The 7,500-nt window shown below is 54.7% G+C and overlaps 3 non-coding genes across 3 annotated transcripts in view; all 3 read right to left on the reverse strand.

Moving 5' to 3' along the window:
* The window catches only part of LOC126434543 (large subunit ribosomal RNA), a 4,222-nt gene extending 2,642 nt beyond the window's left edge, over nucleotides 1-1,580 (reverse strand). Inside the window, exon 1 of the ribosomal RNA XR_007579310.1 lies at nucleotides 1-1,580. This exon is cut by the window's left edge and continues 2,642 nt beyond it. This is a non-coding gene — a ribosomal RNA (large subunit ribosomal RNA).
* A 188-nt stretch (nucleotides 1,581-1,768) lies between these two features.
* Nucleotides 1,769-1,923, reverse strand: LOC126434553 (5.8S ribosomal RNA). The gene has a single exon (XR_007579316.1). It is a non-coding gene; the product is annotated as a 5.8S ribosomal RNA (ribosomal RNA).
* A 353-nt stretch (nucleotides 1,924-2,276) lies between these two features.
* Nucleotides 2,277-4,185, reverse strand: LOC126434535 (small subunit ribosomal RNA). The gene has a single exon (XR_007579303.1). It is a non-coding gene; the product is annotated as a small subunit ribosomal RNA (ribosomal RNA).
* Between the last annotated feature and the right edge of the window lie 3,315 nt (nucleotides 4,186-7,500).

Genomic DNA, 7,500 nt, shown 5'->3' on the forward strand with positions numbered 1-7,500 from the left:
GGCCACCGTCCTGCTGTCTTAAGCAACCAACGCCTTTCATGGTTTCCCATGAGCGTCGATTCGGGCGCCTTAACTCGGCGTTTGGTTCATCCCACAGCGCCAGTTCTGCTTACCAAAAGTGGCCCACTTGGCACTCCGATCCGAGTCGTTTGCTCGCGGCTTCAGCATATCAAGCAAGCCGGAGATCTCACCCATTTAAAGTTTGAGAATAGGTTGAGGTCGTTTCGGCCCCAAGGCCTCTAATCATTCGCTTTACCGGATGAGACTCGTACGAGCACCAGCTATCCTGAGGGAAACTTCGGAGGGAACCAGCTACTAGATGGTTCGATTAGTCTTTCGCCCCTATACCCAGCTCCGACGATCGATTTGCACGTCAGAATCGCTACGGACCTCCATCAGGGTTTCCCCTGACTTCGTCCTGGCCAGGCATAGTTCACCATCTTTCGGGTCCCAACGTGTACGCTCTAGGTGCGCCTCACCTCGCAATGAGGACGAGACGCCCCGGGAGTGCGGAGGCCGCCGCCCCGTGAAGGGCGGGGAAGCCCCATCCTCCCTCGGCCCGCGCAAGGCGAGACCTTCACTTTCATTACGCCTTTAGGTTTCGTACAGCCCAATGACTCGCGCACATGTTAGACTCCTTGGTCCGTGTTTCAAGACGGGTCGTGAAATTGTCCAAAGCTGAAGCGCCGCTGACGGGAGCGATTATTCCGCCCGAGAGCATCCCGAGCCAACAGCGGCGCGGGTCCGGGGCCGGGCCAGGTAGGTCCGTCATCCGGGAAGAACCGCGCGCGCTTGCCGGGAGCCCGAGCGCCCAAAGGGGCGAATCGACTCCTCCAGATATACCGCCGGGCAGCCAGCCAGGACACCGGGGCTCTGCCCAACAGACGCGAACCGAGGCCCGCGGAAGGACAGGCTGCGCACCCGGGCCGTAGGCCGGCACCCAGCGGGTCGCGACGTCCTACTAGGGGAGAAGTGCGGCCCACCGCACACCGGAACGGCCCCGCCCCGCGGCGAGTGGAAAGGCAACCGGACACGACCCCGCCGCGAATTGCTCCGCGCGGGCGGCCGGCCCCATCTGCCGAGGGCGGAGGCCAGTGGCCGGATGGGCGTGAATCTCACCCGTTCGACCTTTCGGACTTCTCACGTTTACCCCAGAACGGTTTCACGTACTTTTGAACTCTCTCTTCAAAGTTCTTTTCAACTTTCCCTCACGGTACTTGTTCGCTATCGGTCTCGTGGTCATATTTAGTCTCAGATGGAGTTTACCACCCACTTGGAGCTGCACTCTCAAGCAACCCGACTCGAAGGAGAGGTCCCGCCGACGCTCGCACCGGCCGCTACGGGCCTGGCACCCTCTACGGGCCGTGGCCTCATTCAAGTTGGACTTGGGCTCGGCGCGAGGCGTCGGGGTAGTGGACCCTCCCAAACACCACATGCCACGACAGGCGGCAGCCTGCGGGGTTCGGTGCTGGACTCTTCCCTGTTCGCTCGCCGCTACTGGGGGAATCCTTGTTAGTTTCTTTTCCTCCGCTTAGTAATATGCTTAAATTCAGCGGGTAGTCTCGCCTGCTCTGAGGTCGTTGTACGAGGTGTCGCACGCCACACCGCCAGCCGGCTGTGCACGCTACCGAGTAAGTACCGGTATGCGAACCGCCAGGCGACGGGCGCGCATCGCACGTTTAAGGAGACGCGGCCGGCCCCACAGGCGGCCACGACACTCCCAGGTCTGCGAAGCGGGGCAAACGCCGCGCGCTTCAGTATACGTAGCCGACCCTCAGCCAGACGTGGCCCGGGAACGGAATCCATGGACCGCAATGTGCGTTCGAAACGTCGATGTTCATGTGTCCTGCAGTTCACATGTCGACGCGCAATTTGCTGCGTTCTTCATCGACCCACGAGCCGAGTGATCCACCGTCCTGGGTGATCTTTTCATAGTTTCCACCATCTCTTTCGAGACAGTTGCATAGGCGGGACTGAGGCGTGTGGCGGCCCTGTTCCAGCGTTCAGTGTCCAACGGCCTCACGGCCGATGGGCGTCGTACGGCTCCACACCGGAGCGGACAGGCAGTCGGGCGAAAGTCATTCAAAACCGGCGCCAGGCGCCAGGTGCCGCAGGCCAGCCGCTCCAGCGCTTCAGCGCTCGTACCACACAACATTGCCGTTAGTTTTGAGACGAACGCGTGGTTCCGCACGCGGCGCACGGCTACTGCGAGCCGTACAGGTAGCTGCGTGTTGCGCGACACGACACGCACATCGAAAGACATGCAGTCTAGTCGGTAATGATCCTTCCGCAGGTTCACCTACGGAAACCTTGTTACGACTTTTACTTCCTCTAAATGATCAAGTTTGGTCATCTTTCCGGTAGCATCGGCAACGACAGAGTCAATGCCGCGTACCAGTCCGAAGACCTCACTAAATCATTCAATCGGTAGTAGCGACGGGCGGTGTGTACAAAGGGCAGGGACGTAATCAACGCGAGCTTATGACTCGCGCTTACTGGGAATTCCTCGTTCATGGGGAACAATTGCAAGCCCCAATCCCTAGCACGAAGGAGGTTCAGCGGGTTACCCCGACCTTTCGGCCTAGGAAGACACGCTGATTCCTTCAGTGTAGCGCGCGTGCGGCCCAGAACATCTAAGGGCATCACAGACCTGTTATTGCTCAATCTCGTGCGGCTAGAAGCCGCCTGTCCCTCTAAGAAGAAAAGTAATCGCTGACAGCACGAAGGATGTCACGCGACTAGTTAGCAGGCTAGAGTCTCGTTCGTTATCGGAATTAACCAGACAAATCGCTCCACCAACTAAGAACGGCCATGCACCACCACCCACCGAATCAAGAAAGAGCTATCAATCTGTCAATCCTTCCGGTGTCCGGGCCTGGTGAGGTTTCCCGTGTTGAGTCAAATTAAGCCGCAGGCTCCACTCCTGGTGGTGCCCTTCCGTCAATTCCTTTAAGTTTCAGCTTTGCAACCATACTTCCCCCGGAACCCAAAAGCTTTGGTTTCCCGGAGGCTGCCCGCCGAGTCATCGGAGGAACTGCGGCGGATCGCTGGCTGGCATCGTTTATGGTTAGAACTAGGGCGGTATCTGATCGCCTTCGAACCTCTAACTTTCGTTCTTGATTAATGAAAACATACTTGGCAAATGCTTTCGCTTCTGTTCGTCTTGCGACGATCCAAGAATTTCACCTCTAACGTCGCAATACGAATGCCCCCGCCTGTCCCTATTAATCATTACCTCGGGTTCCGAAAACCAACAAAATAGAACCGAGGTCCTATTCCATTATTCCATGCACACAGTATTCAGGCGGGCTTGCCTGCTTTAAGCACTCTAATTTGTTCAAAGTAAACGTGCCGGCCCACCGAGACACTCAATAAAGAGCACCCTGGTAGGATTTCAACGGGGTCCGCCTCGGGACGCACGAGCACGCACGAGGCGGTCGCACGCCTTCGGCTCGCCCCACCGGCAGGACGTCCCACGATACATGCCAGTTAAACACCGACGGGCGGTGAACCAACAGCGTGGGACACAAATCCAACTACGAGCTTTTTAACCGCAACAACTTTAATATACGCTATTGGAGCTGGAATTACCGCGGCTGCTGGCACCAGACTTGCCCTCCAATAGATACTCGTTAAAGGATTTAAAGTGTACTCATTCCGATTACGGGGCCTCGGATGAGTCCCGTATCGTTATTTTTCGTCACTACCTCCCCGTGCCGGGAGTGGGTAATTTGCGCGCCTGCTGCCTTCCTTGGATGTGGTAGCCGTTTCTCAGGCTCCCTCTCCGGAATCGAACCCTGATTCCCCGTTACCCGTTACAACCATGGTAGGCGCAGAACCTACCATCGACAGTTGATAAGGCAGACATTTGAAAGATGCGTCGCCGGTACGAGGACCGTGCGATCAGCCCAAAGTTATTCAGAGTCACCAAGGCAAACGGACCGGACGAGCCGACCGATTGGTTTTGATCTAATAAAAGCGTCCCTTCCATCTCTGGTCGGGACTCTGTTTGCATGTATTAGCTCTAGAATTACCACAGTTATCCAAGTAACGTGGGTACGATCTAAGGAACCATAACTGATTTAATGAGCCATTCGCGGTTTCACCTTAATGCGGCTTGTACTGAGACATGCATGGCTTAATCTTTGAGACAAGCATATGACTACTGGCAGGATCAACCAGGGAGCTGCGTCAACTAGAGCTGAGCAGCCGGCCGCCCGGGAGTGTGTCCCGGGGGCCCGCGCGAACACGCAAGCGTCCGCTCAATTATTCTGCAAACAGGAGGAGGCTGAGCTCCCCTGCACAACACACCTCGAAACCCTCTCAGGTCCCGGCGGCGCGCAGCGCCGTCCTAAGTACTTGGTCGGGTTCGAGAGAGGCGCAATCGCCCGGAGTTAGGCGAGTAGACGCTTTAGGTGCGACCACCCGTGCTCCCAACTGAGCTTGCCGCTGCCGACAGAGGCCCGGGAGCGTGCTGTCGTGGCATTGCCGGCGGGAGACAACACGCGCCACCTACGGTGACCGGCAGCTCCAACGCCAGCGCCACAGAAGGACAAAAGCCCCACTTGGGTGCCGAAGCGAACTCTCCCAGCACAGCGCACGCGCCAACACGTCCGCACAGCTGCGATACAAACCACCTGCGAGAACCGCTGGGGCGACCGAGCAGCAGACGGCGTCGCGGCGCCGAGCGCCGGGCGGCGGCGCATCCTCAGCGCACACAGTCCTCAATCGGACCAGCACACTGCAGATGGCCACCGCGCTTCGCACCGGGCCCGCGAGGACCTACTTTGGCCGCAAGGCGCCGCGAGCAGGGGGCGCCGGCGCGCAGCTGCGCCGCCTGCCGCGTCCGTCGGCCGGCGCGCCTGCCACTGGCCGCCCCCACCAGCCGGCTGTAGCGCGTGCGCCCACGCACCGCGCTGCCAGCACGCCGGGCGGCCCCCCCTCACCGGCCGGGGACGGTCCCACCCAGCCACCGCCGCGTATCGCCTCACACCCAGATCCCCTTTCGCGTTCGTGGGCATGGTGGGTCCCCTTTCACGTTCGTGGGCATGGTGGGTATCCCTGAAACAACCGGTTAATAGCTCGACCGATCGTCGCCAACACTGATTCACCTCTAGCGAGAACAACCGCACCACAACGGGTTACCTGTTGTTCATTTGCGTAACGTCACCAGCAAACGTAGACGTCCATCGCCATTTGCAACGAGTATTGCATGCCTGTGTCAGGTGTCACAACACACTACGTCTGCCCACATAGACGCAACAACATGTGCACGCCTCGAGAACACGTGGAAGGTAGCCCCCGTACGTATGCGGTGTCCATTGCGCGAACGACTGTCAGCCGGCCTCTGCAGGATGTCGCAGATGTGGAACGCGGTGCAACATGCTATCACGGTGTGTGAGAAGAGACGACTACGTCCGAATACACGCTCCACTACATCAACAGACTGCTCATGCTGATCGCCATCCAGGGCGTCCGTTCCTCCCACACGTCTGAATGGCGTACCACACTGCAATCCAGCTCTTATAGGGAGACGACACGTAGCTGCGTGCACAATATTTGGACTGTATGGTCTGCCGTTGCTAGGCGCAGTCGTCGTACGGTCACACATGTGCCACGATGTATCATTCAGTACATACGGACCAATGTGCAGTACAGTTTGTGGGTTTTGCGTACATCGGCGGACAGGTGACAGGCCGTACCACAACGTAGGCTGAGTACGTCGGCATGCGAAGGGCATTGAACATGCAAACTTCTCAACGACCAGCTTGCGAAGGCAGGGGGGAAGGGGGGGGGGCATGTACGTCCTGCTGCTATCCACATTACAGTGTATAGCAGGAGCATGTGGAAAGTCAGCAACACCTGCAAGGTGTTTAACATGACGCGATACACAGGGGACCGGGCAGTGCGAATAGCGAACTATATTGCGAGGGTTGCGGTTAGGCAACACTACACTAATTTAACGAGTTGCATAACAATTACAGAGCAGGTTCAGCGACAACGTGCGTCAGGTTAAGGCGCAATATAGGTTAGGTTGAGGCACAATATAGGTTAGGTTAAGGCACAACATGGGTTACGTTAAGGCACAAATTGGGTTACGTTAAGGCACAACATGGGTTACGTTAAGGCACAACATGGGTTACGTTAAGGCACAAATTAGGTTACGTTAAGGCACAAATTAGGTTACGTTAAGGCACAAATTAGGTTACGTTAAGGCACAAATTAGGTTACGTTAAGGCACAAATTAGGTTACGTTAAGGCACAAATTAGGTTACGTTAAGGCACAAATTAGGTTACGTTAAGGCACAAATTAGGTTACGTTAAGGCACAAATTAGGTTACGTTAAGGCACAAATTAGGTTACGTTAAGGCACAAATTAGGTTACGTTAAGGCACAAATTAGGTTACGTTAAGGCACAAATTAGGTTACGTTAAGGCACAAATTAGGTTACGTTAAGGCACAAATTAGGTTACGTTAAGGCACAAATTAGGTTACGTTAAGGCACAAATTAGGTTACGTTAAGGCACAAATTAGGTTACGTTAAGGCACAAATTAGGTTACGTTAAGGCACAAATTAGGTTACGTTAAGGCACAAATTAGGTTACGTTAAGGCACAAATTAGGTTACGTTAAGGTACAATATGGGTTAGGTTAAGGTACAATATGGGTTAGGTTAAGGTACAATATGGGTTAGGTTAAGGTACAATATGGGTTAGGTTAAGGTACAATATGGGTTAGGTTAAGGCACAACGTAGGTTAGGTTAAGGCACAACATAGGTTAGGTTAAGGCACAACATAGGTTAGGTTAAGGCACAACATAGGTTAGGTTAAGGCACAACATAGGTTAGGTTAAGGCACAACATAGGTTAGGTTAAGGCACAACATAGGTTAGGTTAAGGCACAACATAGGTTAGGTTAAGGCACAACATAGGTTAGGTTAAGGCACAACATAGGTTAGGTTAAGGCACAACATAGGTTAGGTTAAGGCACAACGTAGGTTAGGTTAAGGCACAACGTAGGTTAGGTTAAGGCACAACGTAGGTTAGGTTAAGGCACAACGTAGGTTAGGTTAAGGCACAACGTAGGTTAGGTTAAGGCACAACGTAGGTTAGGTTAAGGCACAACGTAGGTTAGGTTAAGGCACAACGTAGGTTAGGTTAAGGCACAACGTAGGTTAGGTTAAGGCACAACGTAGGTTAGGTTAAGGCACAACGTAGGTTAGGTTAAGGCACAACGTAGGTTAGGTTAAGGCACAACGTAGGTTAGGTTAAGGCACAACGTAGGTTAGGTTAAGGCACAACGTAGGTTAGGTTAAGGCACAACGTAGGTTAGGTTAAGGCACAACGTAGGTTAGGTTAAGGCACAACGTAGGTTAGGTTAAGGCACAACGTAGGTTAGGTTAAGGCACAACGTAGGTTAGGTTAAGGCACAACGTAGGTTAGGTTAAGGCACAACGTAGGTTAGGTTAAGGCACAACGTAGGTTAGGTTAAGGCACAACGT

This window comes from Schistocerca serialis, unplaced genomic scaffold (assembly GCF_023864345.2).
Source record: "Schistocerca serialis cubense isolate TAMUIC-IGC-003099 unplaced genomic scaffold, iqSchSeri2.2 HiC_scaffold_119, whole genome shotgun sequence".
Lineage (NCBI taxonomy): Eukaryota > Metazoa > Arthropoda > Insecta > Orthoptera > Acrididae > Schistocerca > Schistocerca serialis.